At 46.6% G+C, this 14,347-nt stretch overlaps 1 long non-coding RNA gene across 1 annotated transcript in view; it reads right to left on the reverse strand.

Annotated features, from left to right (window-relative positions):
• Positions 1 to 13,710, reverse strand: part of LOC146182812 (uncharacterized) — a 95,762-nt gene extending 82,052 nt beyond the window's left edge. The window contains exon 1 of the long non-coding RNA XR_014708665.1: positions 13,268 to 13,710. This is a non-coding gene — a long non-coding RNA (uncharacterized LOC146182812). The remainder of the gene's footprint in view (positions 1 to 13,267) is intronic.
• Positions 13,711 to 14,347: the final 637 nt, after the last annotated feature.

The following is a 14,347-nucleotide window of genomic DNA, read 5'->3' on the forward strand; positions in this document are numbered from 1 at the left end:
TTTGAAAAATTCCCGTGTGCGATTTTCTTTAGGTACACTAATGCTTCGTTAAATGTTGGAATTGAAAAAGCGTTATAAGCACAGCAAAAAGGTTTGAAAGTGCATCTAATATACTTTAGCATTTTGCACACTCTCATTGACGCTTCTAGAAGACGTTTTAGTTTCTGAAGCAGGGGGCGTGTAATAGATGCTAGCATTTTGTTAAACGGCATCGTAGCTCTGTGCATACGTCATATATGCATGTAGAGGAATCATTGAAGTCAGAAGGTATTATTATTAGCTAGCCTAAATTCAACAGCAATTAGTATTATGTTCGTACATTTTGTTAAATTTTGAGTTACTACGCATCGCAATTCCATTTTTCACGGAATGTATCTTTCTTCAAGTTGCTTTCATTCGGCCTTCATGATTTTCATACTCATTTTTGAATAATATCATTATTCTTTGTGTGAAGAGTGCATAATCACGTGACATGGGTGACACAGCCTATACGTCACATACGTCTCGTGGAGATTTTTTTTTTCTTTTAGAGATGGGCGCGCTTGTTAAGTTAAAATGTACAATGCGCAGGAATTTAGAATGAGCACTGATTCGGTGTATCGCGAAATATTTGCTTTGGTTCTTTTTCTTCGAGTGGTTTGGCGGGGTAGGTGGTAGGCGAAGGGACGCAGGGACTCGGAATCATGAGTCAGTCTGCGTCCTCGCAGAGCGCTGCAGGAATTGTGCAATTGCTTTCCCCATTGTAATGAAAACGTGCAAGTGTACTGGCCGCATGCAAGGCTGCAAATACATTCAGACGGATATTGTGATGCTCGATTTTTCGAAAGCTTTCGATTGTGTATCACACGTTAAGTTAATAGGAAAACTAAAAACCTTTTTTCCTTTTTTCCAGTTGGCCGTCGCAGAATGAGCTGCGAGATGTACAAGGAGATTTCTACGCGGTCGCCAGTTTTCCGCGCGTCGTGGCTGCGATCGACGGCACTCATGTGCGGATTTGACGTTGGACCGGGCCTGTGTACGTGCGTGTACCCTGGAAACACCTAACCCGATACCCATCGCAAACACCTGCGCCCGACAGCGGCCGCGCCGCCGCATCGCCTCTGTGTATATGCAGTTCGCTACACTTTCTCAAGCGCGGACTCCCCGGCAGTATTTTGCCTTTTCCACTTATCTCCTGTGCCTCTCTCGCTCCTCGGCGCAGTCACGTATGCCTCGCACTTTCAAAACGCCGAAACGCACGGGATGCCTGTTGCTCAATGGAATGGCAATTGGTCTGAACATCACTCGCAGACTAGAAATAAAATATATAATTATATTTAGACACACGCCTTTAGCAATACCAGGCGCTTTAAAAGAGGAATTGAGAGCAAATGTACCCAAGGCTGCTCACGCGGTTACCTTTTTTTTTTTCTCGGAAAAGGCAAAGTCATTGTTAAAATTAGGAAGGGTTAAAAATATGCGCCTGGAGACGCCCACCGCATTTTTGGAAATATGTGCTTTTGGTGTTATGTTTTGCTACCAGTCGTTGGGCGCGATTGCTGCGTCATAGTGTTAAAAAGAGAAAAAAATGCTACTTCATTCGTGCTGCGTGGTTGAGTGCAGAGCGAATTTGAGATCAAAGCAAACCTTCAGGACAGAGCAGCAGAAAGGAAGTTACGATTCAGTGCTCAAAATGCGGGCACAGAAAGGGGGGGGGGGGGGGGGGGGGGTGGGGGGGGGGGGGGGGGGGGGGGGGGGGGGGGGGGGGAGGGGGCTTGCTTTGATTAGCCTGTTGTTGCTTTCAATTTCTACGACCTACGGAGGGAAGTGCCTGAGAATAAACAAGGGGAGCTCAACGAACTCAAGAGGTCGGTGAGCGCTGGAGACATCTATTCACTCTCCTGCGCGCTTCGGCTCTGCATTCCAGCTGGGATTAAATACATTATCCTCGTGTTGAAATCGGTAAGAGAATTGTAGAACGCAACTGAGCGATACCTCATAGCCAGTGTTTCGCACTGTTATATAAACGTTATACGCGATCAGACAGGCAGCGCTGTCAAAATGTACAGTTTTCAACTTTCGAAATACGCGCGCAAGCAAAAGCAGCCGGATGTTTACAAAGAACTGTGATCAGCTATTGGTCGGCGCAAACGCAGGCCGCGTTCGCGGCCGACTTCCGCCAGCTCCCCGTCTCACTTCCTGCCGGTGGCTAAAATACTCGCCTAGGGACCAAAAGCACCTACACTCTTCAATAAGTCTGGACTGTAGTTCAGTCTTATCGGTTCGAGCAAGAGCACGGCGGCCGCCGGGAAGCCGTCTTTATAGATTTGGATAAGACTAGACTCGGTCTTAAGACAGGACTATACCTTCACGTTCGTGCAAGCGGGCCCAGATGGGACATCGCCGCTTTATAGAGAACAACGGGGACAGCCTCGCTGTTCTGCAATGGTATACAGTATTCCTTGTCCAAGTGCGAGGAAGTGTGTGTATGTGTGCGCATTTGTGCGTGAGGTCCTGGTAGAACAGTTGGGCGGAGCCAAGGAAGCTATGGTCGGAGCCAAAAGAAACGGCTCAGTGCTCATTGGACGTTTGGGAAGCTGCGCGTTCTACCGTTGGACTGAAAAGGGATCTTAAGCCGCCTACGAGGGCTGCTTCAGGATGAATCGCCTGTGGTCTCAATTCATTAAAGGCTATCTCGCTCCCTTTGACGTGCTTGCACGTTTGCATTAAGGTAAATATGTAAAATAAATCTTCAGTTTCTTTTCTCCTAACAACCCCTGCCGCCGTCTACTTTCCTCAACGCTTTGCGGTGAAGTCCGATAGGCCCCGGTCCTCCGATCATATCAGCTTATGGACGGACAATTTTCCGTGACAGTAGTTGTTTCACATAACGGGTGCATCTTAAGGTGCAAAAGCGGCCGATGTTCTCTAACGCGCTGTGCCGAGATGCAGTCATATCTTTAACGCTTCCTCCGCTGCCGCAAGCGTGTATAGTTCGAAACTGCACCGACTACGTTGGCCATCTTGCCTGCCCCTTTCCGCGCTGTTAAAGAAAAAAAAAAAAAAAGCAGAAAGCATGCGACGAATGAAAAAGGAGATTGGGGGGACGTGGTCTATCTACCGCTTCCACCGCGGCGGCAAGCATCACCCGACCTTGCATATCGGTCTCGGATGGCGTTGTGGAATTGTGTTGATGGAGAACGCCACCACCCCGACGAATGGTGTAGCCGCCGCGGCCACAGGTGCAGGTCGCTGGCGCCACGACGTCGCCTCGCTGCTGCGGCAGATACGGTTGCTGGGCACGCTCGGGTTACAAGCTGGGACTCCTTGGGCAAACAGCGGGATACACGATGTCTATACACCGCTAAAGAGTCACTGTCTCCGTGCACGGAAACTGCACCTCTGTGGACCTACCAATGCATTCCAGCTCTCATTTCAAGGTATTCATACATCTGCTCATAGTGTTTCGTGTTTAGGGCTCCGCATAAGTCTTGGAATATGAACGCAGCACGAATTAAAAGTGACATTGCTTTGAGAAAGCTGCAACTTATTTCTAAGGAAGCCAGAAAAAGCGAAGTATGGAAAAAATTTCTCGTACTGGTTAACGCCAATACCTTGCCACCAGTAGGGCATGTGCAAGGGAAAGACTGCAAACGCTTCTTGACCTACTATGGAGGCAAAACAGGGACATCCCATAAGAGTCGTCACAAATGCAAGTCAACGCCAGAGTGTGCTGCCATTACTTCTTTCTTCAGTGAAAAAAATAAATAAATAAATAAACAGGTGTTCCTGTCACTGTGAAACAAAACTTGATTGACAACATCTTGTGTTCGTTGGTGCGCGAAAGACATGAGGACATTCGACGTCGTATGTGAAGATGGATTTTTGAAGGTTGTCTGTGAACTGATCTCTGTCGGTGCGTGGTATAGCAGCGTGTCAGAAAAAAATGTGCTTCCACAGCCTACAACTGAGTCCCGTAATGTTAGTGAAGTGGCCCAGCGTGAAGCATCGAAGCTGCAATGGAGAAAGGTCGGTGTTGCTTCGCCGTGGGCTGATGATTATAAGAAGGTTTCGTACATTACTGCAACTGCCCACTACGTCGATGATAGCTGGAAGCTGAAACGCCTGGTGTTTTTCACAGGCGACTTTCCTCCCGAGGAAAAGGCAGGCGAGAAAATTCGGAAATAACTTCTGCGCCGGAACGCTGAGACTGGTTCTGACGAAGCCCTCTTAATTCTGTTTGCCACTGACCAGGGCGCCAATATTATCAGTGCCCTCCGCCCTTACACAAGAATGAGTTGCAGCGCTCACATCGTGAACACTGTACTCAGGATGCCTATCTTTCTGAAGATCTACCCGAGCTGCGCGAGCAAATGAAGAAAGTGAAGGATGCCGTCACTTTTTTAAAGCAAAGTGGCCTCGTAAGCCAGCTTCCCCACACCGTGTGCCAGGAAGTGAGCACGAGATGGAATGCAAAGCTTGCAATGATAAGATCAGTTCTGACCCAATACGAGAACATTGAAACCTTGCTTGAATCGAGAGAGAACTCCCTCGTGGAGGATGTCAGCAAGGCGACATTGACGGACATTGCTGACTTCCTTGAGCCGTTCGAAGAGGCAACAGATAATCAGCCAACATTGCCACTTGTTCTTCTTTAATTTATGAAGCTGAAGAAACACTTTGCATCTTCTACAACCAACTCACAAATGGCCATTCTGTAGAGGAGAGCAACGGAGGTTTTTGAAAGTAAAATGCAGCCCGGGGAACTCCCTAAAATTGCAACACTGCAACATTACAACGCTGTTTGCGAGAAAGTGAGGCAAGCGCTTGTGGATATGCCATCACTTTCTGCAGGAGAAAAAACTACCAGCAACCAATCATCATGTGCGAAGCGACAAATGCTGATGGATGAGTTTTAGGAATGGCACGACACCGTCGAAACTCAAGCTGATGAAGACGAGCTGGGCAGCTACCTTCATGACACATACACCAATGACAGCGTGCTGCAGTGGTGGAAGACTCGTCCCGAAAAGTTTCCAGGCCTTTCTCTCCCGGCCAAAAAGGTTCTGTGCATACCAGCCACAAGTGCCAGCAGCGAAAGGAACTTTAGTGCCGCTGGTTTCATGTTTCATGAACGAATAACCTGCTTTCGGCCACCTGGACAACCTTTTGTTTTTGAACAAAAACCTGTAACTTGTAAGTGTTTAAAAGCCACATGCGTGTTATTTGGTGCTTTGCCCTCGCTTGAGAGATAAAGCATAGACATAAGATTGTGTAAACTTTTACTGACGACTCTTCATTTCAGAGAGCTAGCATTATCATAGATTATTTAAAAATTGTTGTGACGGCGTCCGTTATTTATGTCTTTTTTTTTTATTCCTTTCGGAAATAGTATTCCTCCTCTTCACAATAGGCGAAAAGTGTGGCGCTTGTCATTTACGCACTTGCTCATTCACAGGAAATTTGGAATTTTTTCCACTGACTATCAAAGCCCCTAAAAACTCGTGTTAGACTCGCCATCATAAGTTTTCTTCTTCCTATTATTTTGCTCGCACAAACACATTCAAATTTTCTTATTTTGCCCGAACCATTTCAGCAAGGAACAACTTACCAGAAAGTGTTCTACAAAGTGACAACTTTGACGAGGCATTGTTGGAATACTTAAAACGACGTTTGCATTTTTTCTTTTCTGTTATTATTGTTTGTGCTTATGTGCGTTTTGGGTGTGTGTGTTCTCATCACAAATCTTTCTGTAACACACCCCAGTTGTGATTATATTTGTGTGATAGTTGTATGTATCATTTACTTTTCCCTGCTTGGGGCCGAACATTTTGTCTGCAGTATTGTATAAATAAATAAATAAATAAATAAATAAATAAATAAATAAATAAATAAATAAATAAATAAATAAATAATAAATAAATAAATAAATAAATAAATAAATAAATAAATAAATAAATAAATAAATAAAGGTAGAGTGCTGGGTTGAAAACAAAAGTTCGCGCCGGTGAAGGCAAAGCAAGGGGCACATCTCAACAAACACACACGCACGCACAGTGTAGAATAGTAGCCTGCACATGCCTTTAGCTCGTCTTCTCGATCTCACGTCATTAACTCGCGTTTGTTCCCTGACAAACATCTTCTTACCTCTTGACGTTATGCCTGCTATTTTCTTTTTTCTAGCTAGCTGCACTGTCCTCATCTCGATCCTTTTCCACATATTCCGTGTTTCTGGACGCCAAATCGCAACACATGTTATAGTTTAAGGAACGAAAAAGCTGCCCCGAACGGGACTTGTCAGGCAACGCTGCAGCCTCGGCGTCAGATGAGAGCAATTCAGTCGGCGTGCACTGCGCGTTGCCGGCCGCGTTGCCAGTCGCAAGCATCCTTGCTACACGTTCGCATGAGTTAAAAGCAACTTCGCGATTCTGCATTGGGCTTTACTGCAATACGTTCGGGAAAGTGGGCCAGAAGTCCATTCAGCTTTAAAAAAAAATAAAAGAAAAAAAAAAAGGCTGAGAGCGTCATACATAGAAGAATTACTTTTGAAAACGAATTCGGCTTGGTTTATAGTGTTTAACATGCCACAGCGACTAAGGCTATGAGACGCTGTAGTGAAGAGAACCAGAAAGTTCGACCACCTGGGGTTCTTTCACGTGCACTGACATCGCGCAGCACACGGGCGCCTTGCTTTTCGCATCCATCAAAAAGCGGCCGCCACGGCCGGGATTCGGTCCCGCATCCTTGGGCGCAGTAGTCGAGCGCCTTAACCACGTACTGCAACACCACGGAGGGTCTGAAAACGAATTCAACTGCATTACCAACTACTATCCGGAAAATAGCACAAAAATAATAAAATTATACTTCAAATTATTGATCCCAAAAATTGATATTGTACTACAGTTATTATCGAAAAGTAATACAGTTCTCTCAAATTACTTTCAGGTCTTGATGTATAAACAAAAACGAAGAAACGGCTTGAACGGAACTACAGCCAGCCTCGAGATGTCCCGACCGAAGCATTCTTTCGCCTTCCCTCCAATTTTGTCAGCCAACCATGCAGGCACCACACTGCCCTAGCCGGCGCGACCTAGGCAGTGCCACAAAGCGCTGCTCAGTGCTGACACTGAAGAACTCCGTCCCTCTTCGGCGGCCCTTCGGAAGAGGTCAGTTCTCATTTTCGCCCCTTCACGCTGGTCCTTTACGCTGACCCAAGACTGCCGCGCTTCGTGAATACTCTCGAGGCCCCAGCCGGGCGTACGTTGAATTGTTTATAAACAGTAAAATTGCACTTAGTATAAGCAGTTTCTAAAGAAATTTGCTACGAGATTACTGAAATAAAGTAATTGATAACATTACGAACTATACCAGAGTAATTTATACATTACCAGTTACCAGACAAAGTAATGAAATCATAGTTATTCAACTGCTGCTATCTCTGCAGAGTGTAGTGTTTCCATTTTTAAAGTTATAAAGGTGTTTTTTTTATTGAGATTCGTACTAACAAAATATTTTGGCTTTACCGATGCGGATTATAGCACTCGGGTTTCAGGGCCTGTGTCGGGCCTGTCCATCTAGTGTGCCGGGCCGGGTAGATCAGAGCTTCTTCGGGTCCGGGCCGGATCCAGGCCTAGATTTAATTATCGGGCCGGACATGGCCGGGTAACAAACAAGCCTGCAGGACCCGGGCCAGGCCCGGGTAAATACTTAAGGCCCGCGCAGTGGTCTAGTTCCTGCGACCACGACCTTCTCGCTTTAGAAAAACACGCCGCGTTCGTCCGCATTTCTTACATTTGCGTGTGGTATAGGTATACAGAGGTTGAGTATATTAGCAAGTTGTGCTACTGTCGGTGCTGTACGACGAACTAAGAGGTTTCCAACAGCAATCGCGTGTCCAATTTCTCTCCGCCGTCCTTGGCGCAAAATGAAGGCGCGCAGGTATCGAAGCGGCGATCGATAGCCGCACTTTGAGGTTTGTGATTAACGGCCGCGATGATACAAAGAGTGCTGGGACACGTAGGTTTGCGCGGGTATGCGTACTCCTAACCAACAGCGCCCTTTTGTCGCGCCTGCCTTCCGAATCGTGAATTTACTGCCGACGCTGTTTCTGGAAGAAAGGGGGTTAAAACTGGCTACAAGAAATTATGCAGTGAAATCTGAAAACTCTCCACACATCACATTTTGAATTTTACAAAAAAACTGACGTTTCGGAGCCGGCTCGGCTGCCTTCTGCACCAAGCCCCGCATCATGCACTCCTGAAGAAGGAGGAGAGCCGGCTCCGAAACGTCGGGTTTTTATAAAATTAAAAATGTGATGGTTGGAGAATTTTCAAGTTTCACTGAGTTATCAACCCAACCACACAGGCGAATCTGTCGAAATGTTTAGCTTTCAAGACATGACCCAACACATCTTAAAAGCTTGCAGTTGTGCATCCTCCGTGCATTACGAACAGCTTAATCTGAAGTTTTTCAAATAACTGCACAACGAACTATAGCTGTTCGTGCACAGTGTACACGGTGTTGTTACCTGCGGAATGAAAACTGATCGACACGAAGGAAATGACCTGACATCCAGGAGTTCTAGGAATATGAACACCCGCTTTTAGTAGGTATCTCTGATTGATGAACAGCAGCTCAACTTGAAATGCTTTGCGGCCGCGGTCGAAGGGTACAGTCACGCTTCCTTCGGTGGCGGACGAAGGCTGTTGAAACGCGCGTCTTTCTCTCTTCTTCTCTTTCGTCCACAATATCTCCTCTGTCCGCACGAGGCAGCGGAGGTGCGGCGCAAACAACAACAAATTCTTAGCATTTTATCGCTTTCCTTATAATTCGACATTTTTTCCTTGAAAAAAAAAAAAAAGTAAACCCACGTTAATGTTAAGTGAGAGAGGCGAGGCATGTTGTAATATCCGATTTCTTGCGAGAGCGTATCCTTTACTACTCCAAGTACATCTATTAATTTACTGCCCGAATGCAGCTCCTGGCACACCAACACACACACACACAAAAAAAGAAAAGCCGCGTGAACATATTTTCGCGCTTATTGCTCGAGAAGCTGTACAGCTGAACTGACGAGTAGCTGTGCCCAGCAAGCTGTACCCAGCAAGCTGTACCCAGCAAGCTGTGCACAGCAAGCTGTGCACAGCGCGAAAAGTTGTGCCCAGCAAGCTGAAAGCTTTCTGCCGGCGACACCGCAGTTAATGGCAGGCTTGTAGAAGTTTAGGAATTCATTTTTGTTACACTTTTTTAGTAACTTATTCAGCAATGTAAAATATTAGCCTAGAATTGATTCAGCTACATGCTGGCCGTGGATGCCGCTGCAGTATTTGGCTGATCCTCCTTGTTTGCATTCATGTCTGTGTTTGTGCTTCCTTGATGTCACCGTGTGTCGGCAATGAGGCTAGCTGGCCCTGCTCGCACTTCGCCTGGATCCCACAAGGACAAAATTGAGACAACTGAAAAACTAGGCTGGAGTGGCCGGATAATACGAAATAAGCTTTTTTTTAGCGTGTGACTGGTTTCGGAGGTATTAAGGTGTGGTTGTTTTCTCTTTTCTTCCAACGAAGTTCTTTGCCAATAGGAAGATACTTGAGCGAAGACAGGGGAATCTTGTTGAGCCCTGGTAAATGGGTTTTATATACAGAAGACTATTTACAATGACTATATACAACTCGGCGTGATGTCTCACCGGCCGCCCCGTGAACCCACTCCAAGGCTACTCGGGAGAACGATCCGCGTGCTCGGCTCCGGTCGAGACCAAAATCTCCTTCTACGCCCTTTGGTTCAACTGGTTTTAAGGCCGCTACCCCTCCTCTGTGCTCTACCCTCTCCCGCAGCCTCTTCGAAGGTCTGCAAAAAGTGAGCCACCTCATCCATTTTTCGCCTTTTCGAAGCTTTACGTATTTATTGGCTTCTTCATTTAAGCCAGGCTTCAGTTGGTCACCAACGAGAAGCGCCATAAGGCTCTCAAAAGACTTCACGCCGCGTGCGTCTACGTAAAAGTTCGCGTAGCTGCGCAGACGCGTCGTGAACGCTTTCCAAGTCTCGCCTGTGCGTTTGGGAGCTGATTGAAATTGTCTTTGATATTCGGCTGCAGACAGCCTTAGCTCTTCCAGCACAATTTTCTTCAGCATCTCGTGATCGCGGTGCTGAGCGGGCATGAGTCGCGTTGACAGGTACTGCACCCTCTGCGCAATAAACGGCAAAATAATCTGTGCCCTAAACCCTCTCGGCACTCCGTACGCCTCCAGCGAGCTCTCTATGCATTCGAACCAGATGGGTACTTCCGCAACTATGGGGAATTTAGCGTAATTCCTCAATGCCATCCGGCTGCCTTGTGGTTCTCCTTCGCTCGCATCACGTGTGCGCCTTGTGGCGGGACCATGAAGTCGAGCGAGCTCTAGTTTAGGTTCCAAAGCTTTGCTCCGCTCTTCCGGCCGCCATTTTCAGATTATATTCCATTTGCCTTTCAGAGAGACGTGTGTGGGACCCATCACTGTTGCCCTCCCCACCCTCGTTATCCACCGCCGCGGTGCCAATGTAATAAAATAGAATGATGGTTTAGTTAACCAATCTAAATCAATAATTAAGATATAGGGAGAAAAATGAGCATGATAGCTACTGCTACCACCCCGTTTGAAAGGGGACGCTCCTATATTCCATCCATCCATCCATGCTCCTCCGCTACAGCCGTTCACGCAGAAGGGAAACGCGCGCTCGCTCTTAACTCCGTCCGCGTCAGTTGCAACTGGTAGGCCATAACATTTCGCCCTTCATGGTTTATACAAAGGCCATAATCAGCATCGAAAATTTATCGCGTACGAGAAATAATATACAGTCAACAATCCGTTCACGCGCGCGCGCGCCTTCGTCACTGCGGCCGTGCACGGTCGAATGAAGCTTCAGGTACACTTCATTTTTTTCCCCTAAGTTTTGCACAAAAATAAATTCACCAGGCTATGTAATGCGCCTTTGAATGTTGTAAGCAGGTGTTGAGCGACTTGACGGTAGTGCATGGGTGGAGATTCTGTCAACTGCTACCGTTTTCGTTTAGATCAAAAGAGGCACCGGCAAAAATTCATGGCGCGTCTCAGATTCAGAGTAAAGAACAAACATGTACTCATATAGTTAAAATTTCACTTGTCTAGTGGAGTGGGCTATTGTAGCTTCGTTCAAAACAATTGTTGAAAGACAGGAGATGTGTATGTCCTCTCGTGACTACTTTTGATCAAGGAAATGGGCATAAACAGTTAAGCAGATTCGAGAACATTTGTGTGTAGTAGGTGGACGGCAGCTTTTTCGAAAAAAAAAATAAAAAATAGAAGCTTGTCCAATAGGGCAACAAGCTTTGGTTTCAAATAATTCAGTCCACTAGAATATTGCCCTGGTAGAAGAGAGTACTTACATGGGGCTGCTTCTTTCGCTAGTTTCAAGATGAATAGCGCAAGCGTCACACCCGAAGTTGATTACCTTAATATATCCATCGACGTAAGCTAAACCGGAATATGTGGCAGTGGGAAATGGGATGACAGGAGATGCCATCACTTACTTCAGTTTTTTCGTTACTGATTGCGGCACAGTAGAAATGATTTTTTTTTTTTTGTCATCGACGAAGGTGCCTTGATTTTGCTCTCAGAGGAAACGTCCATGTAGTCAAGTGCCGCTAGCTGTTGCGGCCCTCGCATCTAGTGTTCCTGTATATGCTCCAGCAGGGAGGAACACTACTCGCATCTAGCATATGTCGCTCCCTTCCGCTCATTAGCCTTACTTTCCCGAAGAGAGCCTCAGTGGGTCGCTATATAGGGCTTGAAATGTGCCCTTAGTGAGATTGTCCTTCTTTAACGCTTTAAAAGTATCTTGCATACTTTCCATATAGCAAGTGAACTCATTTGTAAGTAGTCACTGCAATCACCTTTATCATTTATTGGCCTCTTTTTACCACTTCCAGCACAAGTGGTGTCATGAATATCAAACCATTGTTTATTGTTTTCATAATAAGCTTAAAATGATGTAAACATTTCAGCAAAACAACGTTTATTTGCAAATTAAAATATGTTCCTAATACAACACATTGGCTAATATATAAATTTAAATAACATTTGTAACTCAACCCTACAACATTTACTTTGACTGTTATACTCATACTTTACATCATGGAAAATTTACATTTTTATGAAATTATTTTCATCTTTGGTGCTACATGGATGATTTCGCATCTAGCGCTGAAAGACGGTTTTGCTGTTGCAGACGAGTTGCTGTCATGTTAGCCTTGTAGAAGCCTCGATGGGATCACTGTTCATAGTTTTCTTTTTTATTCCTATTCTTGTACAGGCTTGGTAAAATTCGTATTAAAATGGACAAAAGTGGCTACCATGCCGCAATCTGTTTTTTTATATAAAGGCTCCGTTCACGTGTGTAGTACGCTGACGACATGCCGCTGTAGCATCTACCTTCTGTGTTCTTTCATTTCGGGGTCGCACTCGCTACCGAATCCGCAAGCGACAGCGCGAAACCAGGCAAAAGCCACCCGCCGCCGCTGACGCAGACGCGGAGCGAACAGTGAGCAGGTCGCGCTCCTTGCGGCAGCGGAGAGCGTAATTACTCAAGGAGAAACGTTCCCATTGTTCCCGCGGCGATTGAGAAGGCCGCAAGAAAGAGCGCGCGCTCTCCCACGAGACCGGCCGCGAATGGTGTTAGCGGTGGTGTTAGCTGAGAGACTAGCGGCATCTACCGACAAGAGGACGAAATGACAGCGGAGCCAATAGAGGGAGTATCGTCGAAAGGCGAAGAGAGGGCACGGGAGATGGAGAGCGTTCGTGACGGACGGACGTAACATCGAATTGAATTGTGTAACCTGTTCTAATCCAGTTCAATCTTCATTAAATTTCGTTTCTTTGTGAACATCGATCGTGTTATCATGAGCTGCAAAGGCTGACATGGCGACGAGGACGTTTCTGAACGAACCCAGCGCGGACAGGCGACCACAACTATCGTCAACGGCAAGCATCGCCACGTGCAATAGCGCCACGAAGACTCAAAGGCTGACATGGTGACTAAGACCTTTAATAAACTCAGCGCGGATAAGCAGTCAGAAAATACGATTCAGCAAAGGCTGGAATGAAGACGTCACGTGCTTCAAACCTGCGTTAAAGCTGAACGAGGTAAACGACATCGAACGGAACGATGTATTTTGTCCGACCTTATTCAAACGTGCGGACCACACTCCGTTCTTCTGGATGAAAATAAAAACCATGCTACAGGACCTCCGCGCAAGCGAAATAATACTCACAGTCTTTACGACGGCGAGACCACAGCCGGTGAGCCCCGAAGCATCCTCAGTCACATTCCCGAACGTCAACACGCTGGCCACGAACACGACACCATCACACAGCCTCAGTCCTAACACTCCAGCCAGCACGGCGGCACCTCCGCAACTGAAACTGGGCTAGACGAATCGTTGCGTCACCCACTCCAGGCCCAATAAACTCTCAGGAAAGAGTCACATGATCATTCGTCCGTTGCTGGGTTGTTGCTATGCGCGAAAGAAGGCAGTGATGGCGTCTTAACCGTCTTCGCACTAGCCATGGAGGAAGGAAAGAACTTAGGAGAGGCCCTGGCGTCATTTTTTTGAAGCCGGCGCGGCGCCGCGACCGGATGCTGCAACGTCCCTCCTCCTCCTTTACCCTCTGCCTTCTCTTTCTCCGCGACGCTCACGTACCTAGGGTGCCTAGGGCCCTTAGGAACGCTGCTGCTAGTGAGCGTTGAAGTGCCGGCTAGTTGGTAATACATTTTGGAATAACAGCGCGAAGGACAAGGACGAAGATCAGGACACAAAACACAGCGCTGACTGACAACTGATTTTATTTACAGTAGTTGGCAAGTATATATACATGGCTTGAAGCGTGACAGAAAAAACAGATAAAACAGATGCAATGCGCATGCTGAAACCAAAGCCAATTATCTTCAAGCCATGTATATATACTTGCCAACCTCTGGAAATAAAATCAGTTGTCAGTCAGCGCTGTGTTTTGTGTCCTTCTGATCTTCGTCCTCGTCCTTCGCGCTGTTATTCGAAAATGTTGCTAGTGGCCCGAGTTTTCATAGGCAACCTGCAATGGAGTTTGCTGAGACACGTGGCGCTACCTGCAGGTTGACAGGAGTTAATACTGAGGCGGCGCAGAAGCGGACGCCGTATATATTGCGGCCGCTGTGTTCCTTCTGCGTTCGCGTTTTGTTATCCCAGTGATTTAGTCATTTAATGACTTCAGTGGTCTCGTGCGATGCTTCGACTACTACGGATGTGAACAAGAATAAAAATAAGCGCAGGGGCGGCGAGAAACACTGCCACAATAGCGAAGGAAACTTAAAC

This window comes from Amblyomma maculatum, chromosome 7 (assembly GCF_055883805.1).
Source record: "Amblyomma maculatum isolate TAMU_Amacu chromosome 7, ASM5588380v1, whole genome shotgun sequence".
In the NCBI taxonomy this organism is placed as follows: domain Eukaryota; kingdom Metazoa; phylum Arthropoda; class Arachnida; order Ixodida; family Ixodidae; genus Amblyomma; species Amblyomma maculatum.